This window comes from Dermacentor variabilis, chromosome 10 (genome assembly GCF_050947875.1).
Source record: "Dermacentor variabilis isolate Ectoservices chromosome 10, ASM5094787v1, whole genome shotgun sequence".
NCBI lineage: Eukaryota > Metazoa > Arthropoda > Arachnida > Ixodida > Ixodidae > Dermacentor > Dermacentor variabilis.
Window position 1 is genome coordinate 114,320,293 of NC_134577.1, and position 16,412 is coordinate 114,336,704.

Sequence of the window (16,412 nt, forward strand, 5' to 3'; positions counted from 1 at the left end):
GCAGTCTCTCCGTGAACAATACACGCACGCGTCGTGTACATTGTTCACTCCGTTTGTGGTTGTTCGCTGCATGCGTGCGTGCTAGTGCTCACAAAAACAAGAGGGCGAGCGCCACATTTTTCGCGCGTTGCAGCCCACAAAGTGCCACTTTATTGATACGTTGTCATTGAGCTGTATGGGGGTGTGATAAGTAAGCGGTTAGAAGCTTGTGCGACTAAATTTTGCATCATTACGTATACCGCTTACCACCGTCATCATTCCGCGTACAATATTGTGTAGTGGCCTGAATATTGTTGGTGTTACACTTCGGCGTTAGCTCTACCAGCAGGCTCCAGTTGAACGTAAGTTACAGTAAATGCAACCACCCACACGTTGTGCAAATGAAAAAAAAACAAGGCGACACAGAAGCACGCAATAAAAAAGCAAAAAGAACGGTGCCTTAAGCACTCGGTGTTCCCATGTGGTCTCCCTCCCAAGTACTGACCGAGCCCAATGCTGCTTAGCTTCGGGGATCGGACGAGAACCGGCGTATTCAGTATGGTATGGCCGATGGCGAGAATGTGCTGTTTACGACTGCACCTGTATGGTGCTGCTATGTTGTGCAGTCGCCGAATGTATTGCTACAGCATACAGCACGTACGCGGCAGTCTTTCCGTGAACAATACACGCACGCGTCGTGTACGTTGATCACTCCGTTTGTGGTTGTTCGCTGCATGCGTGCGTGCTAGTGCTCACAAAAAGAAGAGGGCGAGCGCCACATTTTGCGTGCGTTGCAGCCCAAAAGGTGCCACTTTATTGATGCGTTGTCATTGAGCTGTATGCGAGTGTGATAAGTAAGCGGTTAGAAGCTTGTGCGACTAAATTGTGCATCATTACGTATACCGCTTACCACCGTCATCATTCCGCGTACAATATCGTGTAGTGGCCTGAATATTGTTGGTGTTACACTTCGGCGTTGGCTCTACCAGCAGGCTCCAGTTGAACGTAAGTTACAGTAAATGCAACCACCCACACGTTGTGAAAATGAAAAAAAAAACAAGGCGACACAGAAGCACGCAATAAAAAAGCAAAGAGAACGGTGCCTTAAGCACTCGGTGTTCCCATGTGGTCTCCCTCCCAAGTACTGACCGAGCCCAATGCTGCTTAGCTTCGGGGATCGGACGAGAACCGGCGTATTCAGTATGGTATGGCCGATGGCGAGAATGTGCTGTTTACGACTGCACCTGTATGGTGCTGCTATGTTGTGCAGTCGCCGAATGTATTGCTACAGCATACAGCACGTACGCGGCAGTCTTTCCGTGAACAATACACGCACGCGTCGTGTACGTTGATCACTCCGTTTGTGGTTGTTCGCTGCATGCGTGCGTGCTAGTGCTCACAAAAACAAGAGGGCGAGCGCCACATTTTGCGTGCGTTGCAGCCCAAAAGGTGCCACTTTATTGATGCGTTGTCATTGAGCTGTATGCGGGTGTGATAAGTAAGCGGTTAGAAGCTTGTGCGACTAAATTTTGCATCTTTACGTATACCGCTTACCACCGTCATCATTCCGCGTACAATATCGTGTAGTGGCCTGAATATTGTTGGTGTTACACTTCGGCGTTGGCTCTACCAGCAGGCTCCAGTTGAACGTAAGTTACAGTAAGTGCAACCACCCACACGTTGTGCAAATGAAAAAAAAAAACAAGACGTCACAGAAGCACGCAATAAAAAAACAAAAAGAGCGGTGCCATCAGCACTCGGTGTTCCCAGGTGGTCTCCCTCCAAGTACTGACCGATCCCAATGCTGCTTAGCTTCGGGGATCGGACGAGAACCGGCGTATTCTGTATGGTATGGCCGATGGCGAGAATGTGGTGTTTACGACTGCACCTGTATGGTGCTGCTATGTTGTGCAGTCGCCGAATGTATTGCTACAGCATAGAGCACGTACGCGGCAGTCTTTCCGTGAACAATACATGCACGCGTCGTGTACGTTGTTCACTCCGCTTGTGGTTGTTCGCTGCATGCGTGCGTGCTAGTGCTCACAAAAACAAGAGGGCGAGCGCCACATTTTGCGCGCGTTGCAGCCCACAAGGTGCCACGTTATTGATACGTTGTCATTGAGCTGTATGCGGGTGTGATAAGTAAGCGGTTAGAAGCTTGTGCGACTAAATTTTGCATCATTACGTATACCGCTTACCACCGTCATCATTCCGCGTACAATATTGTGTAGTGGCCTGAATATTGTTGGTGTTACACTTCGGCGTTAGCTCTACCAGCAGGCTCCAGTTGAACGTAAGTTGCAGTAAATGCAACCACCCACACGTTGTGCAAATGAAAAAAAAAACAAGACGTCACAGAAGCACGCAATAAAAAAGCAAAGAGAACGGTGCCATCAGCACTCGGTGTTCCAACGTGGTCTCCCTCCCAAGTACTGACCGAGCCCAATGCTGCTTAGCTTCGGGGATCGGACGAGAACCGGCGTATTCAGCATGGTATGGCCGATGGCGAGAATGTGCTGTTTACGACAGCACCTGTATCGTGCTGCTATGTTGTGCAGTCGCCGAATGTATTGCTACAACATACAGCACGTACGCGGCAGTCTTTCCGTGAACAATACACGCACGCGTCGTGTACGTTGATCACTCCGTTTGTGGTTGTTCGCTGCATGCGTGCGTGCTAGTGCTCACAAAAACAAGAGGGCGAGCGCCACATTTTGTGCGCGTTGCAGCCCACAAGGTGCGACTTTATTGATGCGTTGTCCTTGAGCTGTATGCGGGTGTGATAACTAAGCGGTTAGAAGCTTGTGCGAATAAATTTTGCATCATTACGTATACCGCTTACCACCATCATCATTCCGCGTACAATATCGTGTAGTGGCCTGAATATTGTTGGTGTTACACTTCGGCGTTGGCTCTACCAGCAGGCTCCAGTTGAACGTAAGTTACAGTAAATGCAACAACCCCCACACGTTGTGCAAATGAAAAAAAAAACAAGACGTCACAGAAGCACGCAATAACAAAGCAAAAAGAGTGGTGCCATCAGCACTCGGTGTTCCCAGGTGGTCTCCCTCCAAGTACTGACCGAGCCCAATGCTGCTTAGCTTCGGGGATCGGACGAGAACCGGCGTATTCAGTATGGTATGGCCGATGGCGAGAATGTGCTGTTTACGACTGCACCTGTATGGTGCTGCTATGTTGTGCAGTCGCCGAATGTATTGCTACAGCATAGAGCACGTACGCGGCAGTCTTTCCGTGAACAATACACGCACGCGTCGTGTACGTTGATCACTCCGTTTGTGGTTGTTCGCTGCATGCGTGCGTGCTAGTGCTCACAAAAACAAGAGGGCGAGCGCCACATTTTGCGCGCGTTGCAGCCCACAAGATGCCACTTTATTGATGCGTTGTCATTGAACTGTATGCGGGTGTGATACGTAAGCGGTTAGAAGCTTGTGCGACTAAATTTTGCATCATTACGTATACCGCTTACCACCGTCATCATTCCGCGTATAATATCGTGTAGTTGCCTGAATATTGTTGGTGTTACACTTCGGCGTTGGCTCTACCAGCAGGCTCCAGTTGAACGTAAGTTACAGTAAATGCAACCACCCACACGTTGTGCAAATGAAAAAAAAAACAAGACGTCACAGAAGCACGCAATAAAAAAGCAAAAAGAACGGTGCCATCAGCACTCGGTGTTCCCTGGTGGTCTCCCTCCCAAGTACTGACCGAGCCCAACGCGGATTAGCTTCGGGGATCGGACGAGAACCGGCGTATTCAGCATGGTACGGCCGATGGCGAGAATGTGCTGTTTACGACTGCACCTGTATCGTGCTGCTATGTTGTGCAGTCGCCGAATGTATTGCTACAGCATACAGCACGTACGCGGCAGTCTCTCCGTGAACAATACACGCACGCGTCGTGTACATTGATCACTCCGTTTGTGGTTGTTCGCTGCATGCGTGCGTGCTAGTGCTCACAAAAACAAGAGGGCGAGCGCCACATTTTGCGCGCGTTGCAGCCCACAAAGTGCCACTTTATTGATACGTTGTCATTGAGCTGTATGGGGGTGTGATAAGTAAGCGGTTAGAGGCTTGTGCGACTAAATTTTGCATCATTACGTATACCGCTTACCACCGTCATCATTCCGCGTACAATATTGTGTAGTGGCCTGAATATTGTTGGTGTTACACTTCGGCGTTAGCTCTACCAGCAGGCTCCAGTTGAACGTAAGTTACAGTAAATGCAACCACCCACACGTTGTGCAAATGAAAAAAAAAACAAGGCGACACAGAAGCACGCAATAAAAAAGCAAAGAGAACGGTGCCTTAAGCACTCGGTGTTCCCATGTGGTCTCCCTCCCAAGTACTGACCGAGCCCAATGCTGCTTAGCTTCGGGGATCGGACGAGAACCGGCGTATTCAGTATAGTATGGCCGATGGCGAGAATGTGCTGTTTACGATTACACCTGTATGGTGCTGCTATGTTGTGCAGTCGCCGAATGTATTGCTACAGCATACAGCACGTACGCGGCAGTCTTTCCGTGAACAATACACGCACGCGTCGTGTACGTTGATCACTCCGTTTGTGGTTGTTCGCTGCATGCGTGCGTGCTAGTGCTCACAAAAACAAGAGGGCGAGCGCCACATTTTGCGTGCGTTGCAGCCCAAAAGGTGCCACTTTATTGATGCGTTGTCATTGAGCTGTATGCGGGTGTGATAAGTAAGCGGTTAGAAGCTTGTGCGACTAAATTTTGCATCTTTACGTATACCGCTTACCACCGTCATCATTCCGCGTACAATATCGTGTAGTGGCCTGAATATTGTTGGTGTTACACTTCGGCGTTGGCTCTACCAGCAGGCTCCAGTTGAACGTAAGTTACAGTAAATGCAACCACCCACACGTTGTGCAAATGAAAAAAAAAAACAAGACGTCACAGAAGCACGCAATAAAAAAACAAAAAGAGCGGTGCCATCAGCACTCGGTGTTCCCTGGTGGTCTCCCTCCCAAGTACTGACCGAGCCCAATGCACCTTAGCCTCGGGGATCGGACGAGAACCGGCGTATTCAGCATGGTACGGCCGATGGCGAGAATGTGCTGTTTACGACTGCACCTGTATCGTGCTGCTATGTTGTGCAGTCGCCGAATGTATTGCTACAGCATACAGCACGTACGCGGCAGTCTCTCCGTGAACAATACACGCACGCGTCGTGTACATTGTTCACTCCGTTTGTGGTTGTTCGCTGCATGCGTGCGTGCTAGTGCTCACAAAAACAAGAGGGCGAGCGCCACATTTTTCGCGCGTTGCAGCCCACAAAGTGCCACTTTATTGATACGTTGTCATTGAGCTGTATGGGGGTGTGATAAGTAAGCGGTTAGAAGCTTGTGCGACTAAATTTTGCATCATTACGTATACCGCTTACCACCGTCATCATTCCGCGTACAATATTGTGTAGTGGCCTGAATATTGTTGGTGTTACACTTCGGCGTTAGCTCTACCAGCAGGCTCCAGTTGAACGTAAGTTACAGTAAATGCAACCACCCACACGTTGTGCAAATGAAAAAAAAACAAGGCGACACAGAAGCACGCAATAAAAAAGCAAAAAGAACGGTGCCTTAAGCACTCGGTGTTCCCATGTGGTCTCCCTCCCAAGTACTGACCGAGCCCAATGCTGCTTAGCTTCGGGGATCGGACGAGAACCGGCGTATTCAGTATGGTATGGCCGATGGCGAGAATGTGCTGTTTACGACTGCACCTGTATGGTGCTGCTATGTTGTGCAGTCGCCGAATGTATTGCTACAGCATACAGCACGTACGCGGCAGTCTTTCCGTGAACAATACACGCACGCGTCGTGTACGTTGATCACTCCGTTTGTGGTTGTTCGCTGCATGCGTGCGTGCTAGTGCTCACAAAAAGAAGAGGGCGAGCGCCACATTTTGCGTGCGTTGCAGCCCAAAAGGTGCCACTTTATTGATGCGTTGTCATTGAGCTGTATGCGAGTGTGATAAGTAAGCGGTTAGAAGCTTGTGCGACTAAATTGTGCATCATTACGTATACCGCTTACCACCGTCATCATTCCGCGTACAATATCGTGTAGTGGCCTGAATATTGTTGGTGTTACACTTCGGCGTTGGCTCTACCAGCAGGCTCCAGTTGAACGTAAGTTACAGTAAATGCAACCACCCACACGTTGTGAAAATGAAAAAAAAAAGCAAGACGTCACAGAAGCACGCAATAAAAAAGCAAAAAGAATGGTGCCATCAGCACTCGGTGTTCCCAGGTGGTCTCCCTCCCAAGTACTGACCGAGCCTAATGCTGCTTAGCTTCGGGGATCGGACGAGAACCCGCGTATTCAGCATGGTATGGCCGATGGCGAGAATGTGCTGTTTACGACTGCACCTGTATCGTGCTGCTATGTTGTGCAGTCGCCGAATGTATTGCTACAGCATACAGCACGTACGCGGCAGTCTTTCCGTGAACAATACACACACGCGTCGTGTACGTTGATCACTCCGTTTGTGGTTGTTCGCTGCATGCGTGCGTGCTAGTGCTCACAAAAACAAGAGGGCGAGCGCCACATTTTGCGCGCGTGTCAGCCCACAAGGTGCTACTTTATTGATGCGTTGTCATTGAACTGTATGCGGGTGTGATAAGTAAGCAGTTAGAAGCTTGTGCGACTAAATTTTGCATCATTACGTATACCGCTTACCACCGTCATCATTCCGCGTATAATATCGTGTAGTGGCCTGAATATTGTTGGTGTTACACTTCGGCGTTTGCTCTACCAGCAGGCTCCAGTTGAACGTAAGTTACAGTAAATGCAACCACCCACACGTTCTGCAAATGAAAAAAAAAGCAAGTCGTCACAGAAGCACGCAATAAAAAAGCAAAAAGAACGGTGCCATCAGCACTCGGTGTTCCCAGGTGGTCTCCCTCCCAAGTACTGACCGAGCCTAATGCTGCTTAGCTTCGGGGATCGGACGTGAACCCGCGTATTCAGCATGGTAAGGCCGATGGCGAGAATGTGCTGTTTACGACTGCACCTGTATCGTGCTGGTATGTTGTGCAGTCGCCGAATGTATTGCTACAGCATACAGCACGTACGCGGCAGTCTTTCCGTGAACAATACACGCACGCGTCGTGTACGTTGATCACTCCGTTTGTGGTTGTTCGCTGCATGCGTGCGTGCTAGTGCTCACAAAAACGAGAGGGCGAGCGCCACATTTTGCGCGCGTTGCAGCCTACATGGTGCCACTTTATTGATGCGTTGTCATTGAACTGTATGCGGGTGTGATAAGTAAGCGGTTAGAAGCTTGTGCGACTAAATTTTGCATCATTACGTATACCGCTTACCACCGTCATCATTCCGAGTATAATATCGTGTAGTTGCCTGAATATTGTTGGTGTTACACTTCGGCGTTGGCTCTACCAGCAGGCTCCAGTTGAACGTAAGTTACAGTAAATGCAACCACCCACACGTTGTGCAAATGAAAAAAAAAACAAGACGTCACAGAAGCACGCAATAAAAGCAAAAAGAACGGTGCCATCAGCACTCGGTGTTCCCTGGTGGGCTCCCTCCCAAGTACTGACCGAGCCCAATCCTGCTTAGCTTCGGGGATCGGACGAGAACCGGCGTATTCAGCATGGTACGGCCGATGGCGAGAATGTGCTGTTTACGACTGCACCTGTATCGTGCTGCTATGTTGTGCACTCGCCGAATGTACTGCTACAGCATACAGCACGTACGCGGCAGTCTTTCCGTGAACAATACACGCACGCGTTGTGTACGTTGATCACTCCGTTTGTGGTTGTTCGCTGCATGCGTGCGTACTAGTGCTCACAAAAACAAGAGGGCGAGCGCCACATTTTGCGCGCGTTGCAGCCCACAAGGTGCCACTTTATTGATACGTTGTCATTGAGCTGTATGCGGGTGTGATAAGTAAGCGGTTAGAAGCTTGTGCGACTAAATTTTGCATCATTACGTATACCGCTTACCACCGTCATCATTCCGCGTACAATATCGTGTAGTGGCCTGAATATTGTTGGTGTTACACTTCGGCGTTGGCTCTACCAGCAGGCTCCAGTTGAACGTAAGTTACAGTAAATGCAACAACCCCCACACGTTGTGCAAATGAAAAAAAAAAAAGAAAACAAGATGTCACAGAAGCACACAATAAAAAAGCAAAAAGAGCGGTGCCATCAGCACTCGGTCTTCCCAGGTGGTCTCCCTCCAAGTACTGATCGAGCCCAATGCTGCTTAGCTTCGGGGATCGGACGAGAACCGGCGTATTCAGTATGGTATGGCCGATGGCGAGAATGTGCTGTTTACGACTGCACCTGTATGGTGCTGCTATGTTGTGCAGTCGCCGAATGTATTGCTACAGCATAGAGCACGCACGCGGCAGTCTTTCCGTGAACAATACACGCACGCGTCGTGTACGTTGATCACTCCGTTTGTGGTTGTTCGCTGCATGCGTGCGTGCTAGTGCTCACGAAAACAAGAGGGCGAGCGCCACATTTTGCGCGCGTTGCAGCCCACAAGATGCCACTTTATTGATGCGTTGTCATTGAACTGTATGCGGGTGTGATACGTAAGCGGTTAGAAGCTTGTGCGACTAAATTTTGCATCATTACGTATACCGCTTACCACCGTCATCATTCCGCGTACAATATTGTGTAGTGGCCTGAATATTGTTGGTGTTACACTTCGGCGTTAGCTCTACCAGCAGGCTCCAGTTGAACGTAAGTTACAGTAAATGCAACCACCCACACGTTGTGCAAATGAAAAAAAAAAGAAGACGCCACAGAAGCACGCAATAAAAAAGCAAAAAGAACGGTGCCATCAGCACTCGGTGTTCCCAGGTGGTCTCCCTCCCAAGTACTGACCGAGCCTAATGCTGCTTAGCTTCGGGGATCGGACGAGAACCCGCGTATTCAGCATGGTATGGCCGATGGCGAGAATGTGCTGTTTACGACTGCACCTGTATCGTGCTGCTATGTTGTGCAGTCGCCGAATGTATTGCTACAGCATACAGCACGTACGCGGCAGTCTCTCCGTGAACAATACACGCACGCGTCGTGCACATTGATCACTCCGTTTGTGGTTGTTCGCTGCATGCGTGCGTGCTAGTGCTCACAAAAACAAGACGGCGAGCGACACATTTTGCGCGCGTTGCAGCCCACAAAGTGCCACTTTATTGATACGTTGTCATTGAGCTGTATGCGGGTGTGATAAGTAAGCGGTTAGAAGCTTGTGCGACTAAATTTTGCATCATTACGTATACCGCTTACCACCGTCATCCTTCCGCGTACAATATTGTGTAGTGGCGTGAATATTGTTGGTGTTACACTTCGGCGTTAGCTCTACCAGCAGGCTCCAGTTGAACGTAAGTTACAGTAAATGCAACCACCCACACGTTGTGCAAATGAAAAAAAAAACAAGGCGTCACAGAAGCACGCAATAAAAAAGCAAAAAGAACGGTGCCTTAAGCACTCCGTGTTCCCATGTGGTCTCCCTCCCAAGTACTGACCGAGCCCAATGCTGCTTAGCTTCGGGGATCGGACGAGAACCGGCGTATTCAGTATGGTATGGCCGATGGCGAGAATGTGCTGTTTACGACTGCACCTGTATGGTGCTGCTATGTTGTGCAGTCGCCGAATGTATTGCTACAGCATACAGCACGTACGCGGCAGTCTTTCCGTGAACAATACACGCACGCGTCGTGTACGTTGATCACTCCGTTTGTGGTTGTTCGCTGCATGCGTGCGTGCTAGTGCTCACAAAAACAAGAGGGCGAGCGCCACATTTTGCGTGCGTTGCAGCCCAAAAGGTGCCACTTTATTGATGCGTTGTCATTGAACTGTATGCGGGTGTGATAAGTAAGCGGTTAGAAGCTTGTGCGACTAAATTTTGCATCATTACCTACACCGCTTACCACCGTCATCATTCCGCGTACAATATCGTGTAGTGGCCTGAATATTGTTGGTTTTACACTTCGGCGTTGGCTCTACCAGCAGGCTCCAGTTGAACGTAAGTTACAGTAAATGCAACCACCCCCACGTTGTGCAAATGAAAAAAAAACAAGAAGTCACAGAAGCACGCAATAAAAAAGCAAAAAGAACGGTGCCATCAGCACTCGGTGTTCCCAGGTGGTCTCCCTTCCAAGTACTGACCGAGCCCAATGCTGCGTAGCTTCGGGGAACGGACGAGAACCGGCGTATTCAGCATGGTATGGCCGATGGCGAGAATGTGCTGTTTACGACTGCACCTGTATCGTGCTGCTATGTTGTGCAGTCGCCGAATGTATTGCTACAGCATACAGCACGTACGCGGCAGTCTTTCCGTGAACAATACACGCACGCGTCGTGTACGTTGATCACTCCGTTTGTGGTTGTTCGCTGCATGCGTGCGTGCTAGTGCTCACAAAAACAAGAGGGCGAGCGCCACATTTTGCGCGCGTTGCAGCCCACAAGGTGCCACTTTATTGATGCGTTGTCATTGAACTGTATGCGGGTGTGATAAGTAAGCGGTTAGAAGCTTGTGCGACTAAATTTTGCATCATTACGTATACCGCTTACCACCGTCATCATTCCACGTATAATATCGTGTAGTGGCCTGAATATTTTTGGTGTTAGACTTCGGCGTTGGCTCTACCAGCAGGCTCCAGTTGAACGTAAGTTACAGTAAATGCTACCACCCACACGTTGTGCAAATGAAAAAAAAAAACAAGACGTCACAGAAGCACGCAATAAAAAAGCAAAACGAACGGTGCCATCAGCACTCGGTGTTCCCAGGTGGTCTCCCTCCCAAGTACTGACCGAGCCCAATGCTGCTTAGCTTCGGGGATCGGACGAGAACCGGCGTATTTATTTATTTATTTATTCGGTATACCTACATCGCCTGTACGGCATTATCGTAGGGGGGTTAAAATACAGGTGGTCACAATGGAAACATATTCAGCAACATCAAAAGAATACATCAGTAAATAGAACATAGTTTAAGCACTGAAATTCGCGAAAGCGGAATAGAAACTAACAAAGTACAAAACAAAGTGAGTGACAAAATAACTAACTAGCATGGTATGGCCGATGGCGATAATGTGCTGTTTACGACAGCACCTGTATCGTGCTGCTATGTTGTGCAGTCGCCGAATGTGTTGCTACAGCATACAGCACGTACGCGGCAGTCTTTCCGTGAACAATACACGCACGCATCGTGTACGTTGATCACACCGATTGTGGTTGTTCGCTGCATGCGTGCGTGCTAGTGCTCACAAAAACAAGAGGGCGAGCGCCACATTTTGCGCGCGTTGCAGCCCACAAGGTGCCACTTTATTGATGCGTTGTCATTGAGCTGTATGCGGGTGTGATAAGTAAGCGTTTAGAAGCTTGTGCGACTAAATTTTGCATCATTACGTATACCGCTTACCACCGTCATCATTCCACGTACAATATCGTGTAGTGGCCTGAATATTGTTGGTGTTACACTTCGGCGTTGGCTCTACCAGCAGGCTCCAGTTGAACGTAAGTTACAGTAAATGCAACCACCCACACGTTGTGCAAATGAACAAAAAAACAAGACGTCACAGAAGCACGCAATAAATAAGCAAAAAGAACGGTGCCATCAGCACTCGGTGTTCCCAGGTGGTCTCCCTCCCAAGTACTGACCGAGCCCAATGCTGCTTAGCTTCGGGGATCGGACGAGAACCGGCGTATTCAGCATGGTATGGCCGATGGCGAGAATGTGCTGTTTACGACAGCACCTGTATCGTGCTGCTATGTTGTGCAGTCGCCGAATGTATTGCTACAGCATACAGCACGTACGCGGCAGTCTTTCCGTGAACAATACACGCACGCATCGTGTACGTTGATCACACCGATTGTGGTTGTTCGCTGCATGCGTGCGTGCTAGTGCTCACAAAAACAAGAGGGCGAGCGCCACATTTTGCGCGCGTTGCAGCCCACAAGGTGCCACTTTATTGATGCGTTGTCATTGAGCTGTATGCGGGTGTGATAAGTAAGCGGTTAGAAGCTTGTGCGACTAAATTTTGCATCATTACGTATACCGCTTACCACCGTCATCATTCCACGTACAATATCGTGTAGTGGCCTGAATATTGTTGGTGTTACACTTCGGCGTTGGCTCTACCAGCAGGCTCCAGTTGAACGTAAGTTACAGTAAATGCAACCACCCACACGTTGTGCAAATGAACAAAAAAACAAGACGTCACAGAAGCACGCAATAAAAAAGGAAAAAGAACGGTGCCATCAGCACTCGGTGTTCCCAGGTGGTCTCCCTCCCAAGTACTGACCAAGCCCAATGCTGCTTAGCTTCGGGGATCGGACGAGAACCGGCGTATTCAGCATGGTATGGCCGATGGCGAGAATGTGCTGTTTACGACTGCACCTGTATCGTGCTGCTATGTTGTGCAGTCGCCGAATGTATTGCTACAGCATACAGCACGTACGCGGCAGTCTTTCCGTGAACAATACACGCAAGCGTCGTGTACGTTGATCACTCCGTTTGTGGTTGTTCGCTGCATGCGTGCGTGCTAGTGCTCACAAAAACAAGAGGGCGAGCGCCACATTTTGCGCGCGTTGCAGCCCACAAGGTGCCACGTTATTGATGCGTTGTCATTGAACTGTATGCGGGTGTGATAAGTAAGCGGTTAGAAGCTTGTGCGACTAAATTTTGCATCATTACCTACACCGCTTACCACCGTCATCATTCCGCGTACAATATCGTGTAGTGGCCTGAATATTGTTGGTGTTACACTTCGGCGTTGGCTCTACCAGCAGGCTCCAGTTGAACGTAAGTTACAGTAAATGCAACCACCCACACGTTGTGCAAATGAAAAAAAAAAACAAGAAGTCACAGAAGCACGCAATAAAAAAGCAAAAAGAACGGTGCCATCAGCATTCGGTGTTCCCAGGTGGTCTCCCTTTCAAGTACTGACCGAGCCCAATGCTGCGTAGCTTCGGGGAACGGACGAGAACCGGCGTATTCAGCATGGTATGGCCGATGGCGAGAATGTGCTGTTTACGACTGCACCTGTATCGTGCTACTATGTTGTGCAGTCGCCGAATGTATTCCTACAGCATACAGCACGTACGCGGCAGTCTTTCCGTGAACAATACACGCACGCGTCGTGTACGTTGATCACTCCGTTTGTGGTTGTTCGCTGCATGCGTGCGTGCTAGTGCTCACAAAAACAAGAGGGCGAGCGCCACATATTGCGCGCGTTGCAGCCCTCAAGGTGCCACTTTATTGATGCGTTGTCATTGAGCTGTATGCGGGTGTGATAAGTAAGCGGTTAGAAGCTTGTGCGACTAAATTTTGCATCATTACGTATACCGCTTACCACCGTCATCATTCCACGTACAATATCGTGTAGTGGCCTGAATATTGTTGGTGTTACACTTCGGCGTTGGCTCTACCAGCAGGCTCCAGTTGAACGTAAGTTACAGTAAATGCAACCACCCACACGTTGTGCAAATGAACAAAAAAACAAGACGTCACAGAAACACGCAATAAAAAAGCAAAAAGAACGGTGCCATCAGCACTCGGTGTTCCCAGGTGGTCTCCCTCCCAAGTACTGACCAAGCCCAATGCTGCTTAGCTTCGGAATCGGACGAGAACCGGCGTATTCAGCATGGTATGGCCGATGGCGAGAATGTGCTGTTTACGACTGCACATGTATCGTGCTGCTATGTTGTGCAGTCGCCGAATGTATTGCTACAGCATACAGCACGTACGCGGCAGTCTTTCCGTGAACAATACACGCACGCGTCGTGTACGTTGATCACTCCGTTTGTGGTTGTTCGCTGCATGCGTGCGTGCTAGTGCTCACAAAACCAAGAGGGCGAGCGCCACATTTTGCGCGCGTTGCAGCCCACAAGGTGCCACTTTATTGATGCGTTGCCATTGAGCTGTATGCGGGTGTGATAAGTAAGCGGTTAGAAGCTTGTGCGACTAAATTTTGCATCATTACGTATACCGCTTACCACCGTCATCATTCCGCGTACAATATTGTGTAGTGGCCTGAATATTGTTGGTGTTACACTTCGGCGTTGGCTCTACCAGCAGGCTCCAGTTGAACGTAAGTTACAGTAGATGCAACCACCCACACGTTGTGCAAATGAAAAAAAAAAACAAGACGCCACAGAAGCACGCAATAAAAAGCAAAAAGAACGGTGCCATCAGCACTCGGTGTTCCCAGGTGGTCTCCCTCCCAAGTACTGACCGAGCCCAATGCTGCTTAGCTTCGGGGATCGGACGAGAACCGGCGTATTCAGCATGGTATGGCCGATGGCGAGAATGTGCTGTTTACGACTGCACCTGTATCGTGCTGCTATGTTGTGCAGTCGCCAAATGTATTGCTACAGCATACAGCACGTACGCGGCAGTCTTTCCGTGAACAATACACGCACGCGTCGTGTACGTTGATCACTCCGTTTGTGGTTGTTCGCTGCATGCGTGCGTGCTAGTGCTCACAAAAACAAGAGGGCGAGCGCCACATTTTGCGCGCGTTGCAGCCCACAAGGTGCCACTTTATTGATGCGTTTTCATTGAGCTGTATGCGGGTGTGATAAGTAAGCGGTTTGAAGCTTGTGCGACTAAATTTTGCATCATTGCGTATACCGCTTACCACCGTCATCATTCCGCGTACAATATCGTGTAGTGGCCTGAATATTGTTGGTGTTACACTTCGGCGTTGGCTCTACCAGCAGGCTCCAGTTGAACGTAAGTTAAAGTAAATGCAACCACCCACACGTTGTGCAAATGAAAAAAAAAACAAGACGTCACAGAATCACGCAATAAAAAAACAAAAAGAACGGTGCCATCAGCACTCGGTGTTCCCAGGTGGTCTCCCTCCCAAGTAATGAACGAGCCCAATGCTGGTTAGCTTCGGGGATCGGACGAGAACCGGCGTATTCAGCATGGTATGGCCGATGGCGAGAATGTGCTGTTTACGACTGCACCTGTATCGTGCTGCTATGTCGTGCAGTCGCCGAATGTATTGCTACAGCATACAGCACGTACGCGGCAGTCTTTCCGTGAAGAATACACGCACGCGTCGTGTACGTTGATCACTCCGTTTGTGGTTGTTCGCTGCATGCGTGCGTGCTAGTGCTCACAAAAACAAGAGGGCGATCGCCACATTTTGCGCGCGTTGCAGCCCACAAGGTGCCACTTTATTGATGCGTTGTCATTGAGCTGTATGCGTGTGTGATAAGTAAGCGGTTAGAAGCTTGTGCGACTAAATTTTGCATGATTACGTATACCGCTTACCACCGTCATCATTCCACGTACAATATCGTGTAGTGGATTGAATATTGTTGGTGTTACACTTCGGCGTTGGCTCTACCAGCAGGCTCCAGTTGAACGTAAGTTACAGTAAATGCAACCACCCACACGTTGTGCAAATGAAAAAAAAAAACAAGACGTCACAGAAGCACGCAATAAAAAAGCTAAAAGAACGGTGCCATCAGCACTCGGTGTTCCCAGGTGGTCTCCCTCCCAAGTACTGACCGAGCACAATGCTGCTTAGCTTCGGGGAACGGACGAGAACCGGCGTATTCAGCATGGCATGGCCGATGGCGAGAATGTGCTGTTTACGACTGCACCTGTATCGTGCTGCTATGTTGTGCAGTCGCCGAATGTATTGCTACAGCATACAGCACGTACGCGGCAGTCTTTCCGTGAACAATACACGCACGCGTCGTGTACGTTGATCACTCCGTTTGTGGTTGTTCGCTTCATGCGTACGTGCTAGTACTCACAAAAACAAGAGGCCGAGCGCCACATTTTGCGCGCATTGCAGCCCACAAGGTGCCACTTTATTGATGCGTTGTCATTGAGCTGTATGCGGGTGTGATAACTAAGCGGTTAGAAGCTTGTGCGACTAAATTTTGCATCATTACGTATACCGCTTACCACCGTCATCATTCCGCGTACAATATCGTGTAGTGGCCTGATTATTGTTGGTGTTACTCGTCGGCGTTCGCTCTACCAGCAGGCTCCAGTTGAACGTAAGTTACAGTAAATGCAACCACCCACACGTTGTGCAAATGAAAAAAAAAACAAGACGTCACAGAAGCACGCAATAAAAAAGCAAAAATAACGGTGCCATCAGCACTCGGTATTCCCAGGTGGTCTCCGTCCCAAGTACTGACCAAGCCCAATGCTGCTTAGCTTCGGGGATCGGACGAGAACCGGCGTATTCAGCATGGCATGGCCGATGGCGAGAATGTGCTGTTTACGACTGCACCTGTATCGTGCTGCTATGTTGTGAAGTCGCCGAATGTATTGCTACAGCATACAGCACGTACGCGGCAGTCTTTCCATGATCAATACACGCACGCGTCGTGTACGTTGATCACTCCGTTTCTGGTTGTTCGCTGCATGCGTGCGTGCTAGTGCTCACAAAAACA

General features: G+C 49.4%; 3 non-coding genes and 21 pseudogenes across 3 annotated transcripts; all 24 read right to left on the bottom strand.

Annotated features, from left to right (window-relative positions):
- Positions 1–435: 435 nt before the first annotated feature.
- Positions 436–554, bottom strand: LOC142562273 (5S ribosomal RNA; annotated as a pseudogene).
- A 525-nt stretch (positions 555–1,079) lies between these two features.
- Positions 1,080–1,198, bottom strand: LOC142562274 (5S ribosomal RNA; annotated as a pseudogene).
- Positions 1,199–1,724: 526 nt separating this feature from the next.
- On the bottom strand, positions 1,725–1,842 carry LOC142562436 (5S ribosomal RNA; annotated as a pseudogene).
- Positions 1,843–2,367: 525 nt separating this feature from the next.
- LOC142561273 (5S ribosomal RNA) lies at positions 2,368–2,486 on the bottom strand (annotated as a pseudogene).
- Positions 2,487–3,013: 527 nt separating this feature from the next.
- On the bottom strand, positions 3,014–3,131 carry LOC142561396 (5S ribosomal RNA; annotated as a pseudogene).
- Positions 3,132–3,656: 525 nt separating this feature from the next.
- On the bottom strand, positions 3,657–3,775 carry LOC142562454 (5S ribosomal RNA; annotated as a pseudogene).
- A 525-nt stretch (positions 3,776–4,300) lies between these two features.
- On the bottom strand, positions 4,301–4,419 carry LOC142562430 (5S ribosomal RNA; annotated as a pseudogene).
- A 526-nt stretch (positions 4,420–4,945) lies between these two features.
- LOC142562525 (5S ribosomal RNA) lies at positions 4,946–5,064 on the bottom strand (annotated as a pseudogene).
- A 524-nt stretch (positions 5,065–5,588) lies between these two features.
- On the bottom strand, positions 5,589–5,707 carry LOC142562275 (5S ribosomal RNA; annotated as a pseudogene).
- A 526-nt stretch (positions 5,708–6,233) lies between these two features.
- On the bottom strand, positions 6,234–6,352 carry LOC142561949 (5S ribosomal RNA; annotated as a pseudogene).
- Positions 6,353–6,877: 525 nt separating this feature from the next.
- LOC142562363 (5S ribosomal RNA) lies at positions 6,878–6,996 on the bottom strand (annotated as a pseudogene).
- Positions 6,997–7,519: 523 nt separating this feature from the next.
- LOC142562261 (5S ribosomal RNA) lies at positions 7,520–7,638 on the bottom strand (annotated as a pseudogene).
- A 534-nt stretch (positions 7,639–8,172) lies between these two features.
- On the bottom strand, positions 8,173–8,290 carry LOC142561385 (5S ribosomal RNA; annotated as a pseudogene).
- A 525-nt stretch (positions 8,291–8,815) lies between these two features.
- Positions 8,816–8,934, bottom strand: LOC142561950 (5S ribosomal RNA; annotated as a pseudogene).
- Positions 8,935–9,459: 525 nt separating this feature from the next.
- LOC142562489 (5S ribosomal RNA) lies at positions 9,460–9,578 on the bottom strand (annotated as a pseudogene).
- A 524-nt stretch (positions 9,579–10,102) lies between these two features.
- On the bottom strand, positions 10,103–10,221 carry LOC142561970 (5S ribosomal RNA; annotated as a pseudogene).
- Positions 10,222–11,596: 1,375 nt separating this feature from the next.
- LOC142562615 (5S ribosomal RNA) lies at positions 11,597–11,715 on the bottom strand. The gene has a single exon (XR_012823945.1). It is a non-coding gene; the product is annotated as a 5S ribosomal RNA (ribosomal RNA).
- Positions 11,716–12,240: 525 nt separating this feature from the next.
- On the bottom strand, positions 12,241–12,359 carry LOC142561002 (5S ribosomal RNA). The gene has a single exon (XR_012823534.1). It is a non-coding gene; the product is annotated as a 5S ribosomal RNA (ribosomal RNA).
- A 526-nt stretch (positions 12,360–12,885) lies between these two features.
- Positions 12,886–13,004, bottom strand: LOC142562470 (5S ribosomal RNA; annotated as a pseudogene).
- A 525-nt stretch (positions 13,005–13,529) lies between these two features.
- Positions 13,530–13,647, bottom strand: LOC142561717 (5S ribosomal RNA; annotated as a pseudogene).
- Positions 13,648–14,172: 525 nt separating this feature from the next.
- Positions 14,173–14,291, bottom strand: LOC142562626 (5S ribosomal RNA). The gene has a single exon (XR_012823947.1). It is a non-coding gene; the product is annotated as a 5S ribosomal RNA (ribosomal RNA).
- Positions 14,292–14,816: 525 nt separating this feature from the next.
- LOC142562207 (5S ribosomal RNA) lies at positions 14,817–14,935 on the bottom strand (annotated as a pseudogene).
- A 526-nt stretch (positions 14,936–15,461) lies between these two features.
- On the bottom strand, positions 15,462–15,580 carry LOC142562329 (5S ribosomal RNA; annotated as a pseudogene).
- Positions 15,581–16,105: 525 nt separating this feature from the next.
- LOC142561925 (5S ribosomal RNA) lies at positions 16,106–16,224 on the bottom strand (annotated as a pseudogene).
- Between the last annotated feature and the right edge of the window lie 188 nt (positions 16,225–16,412).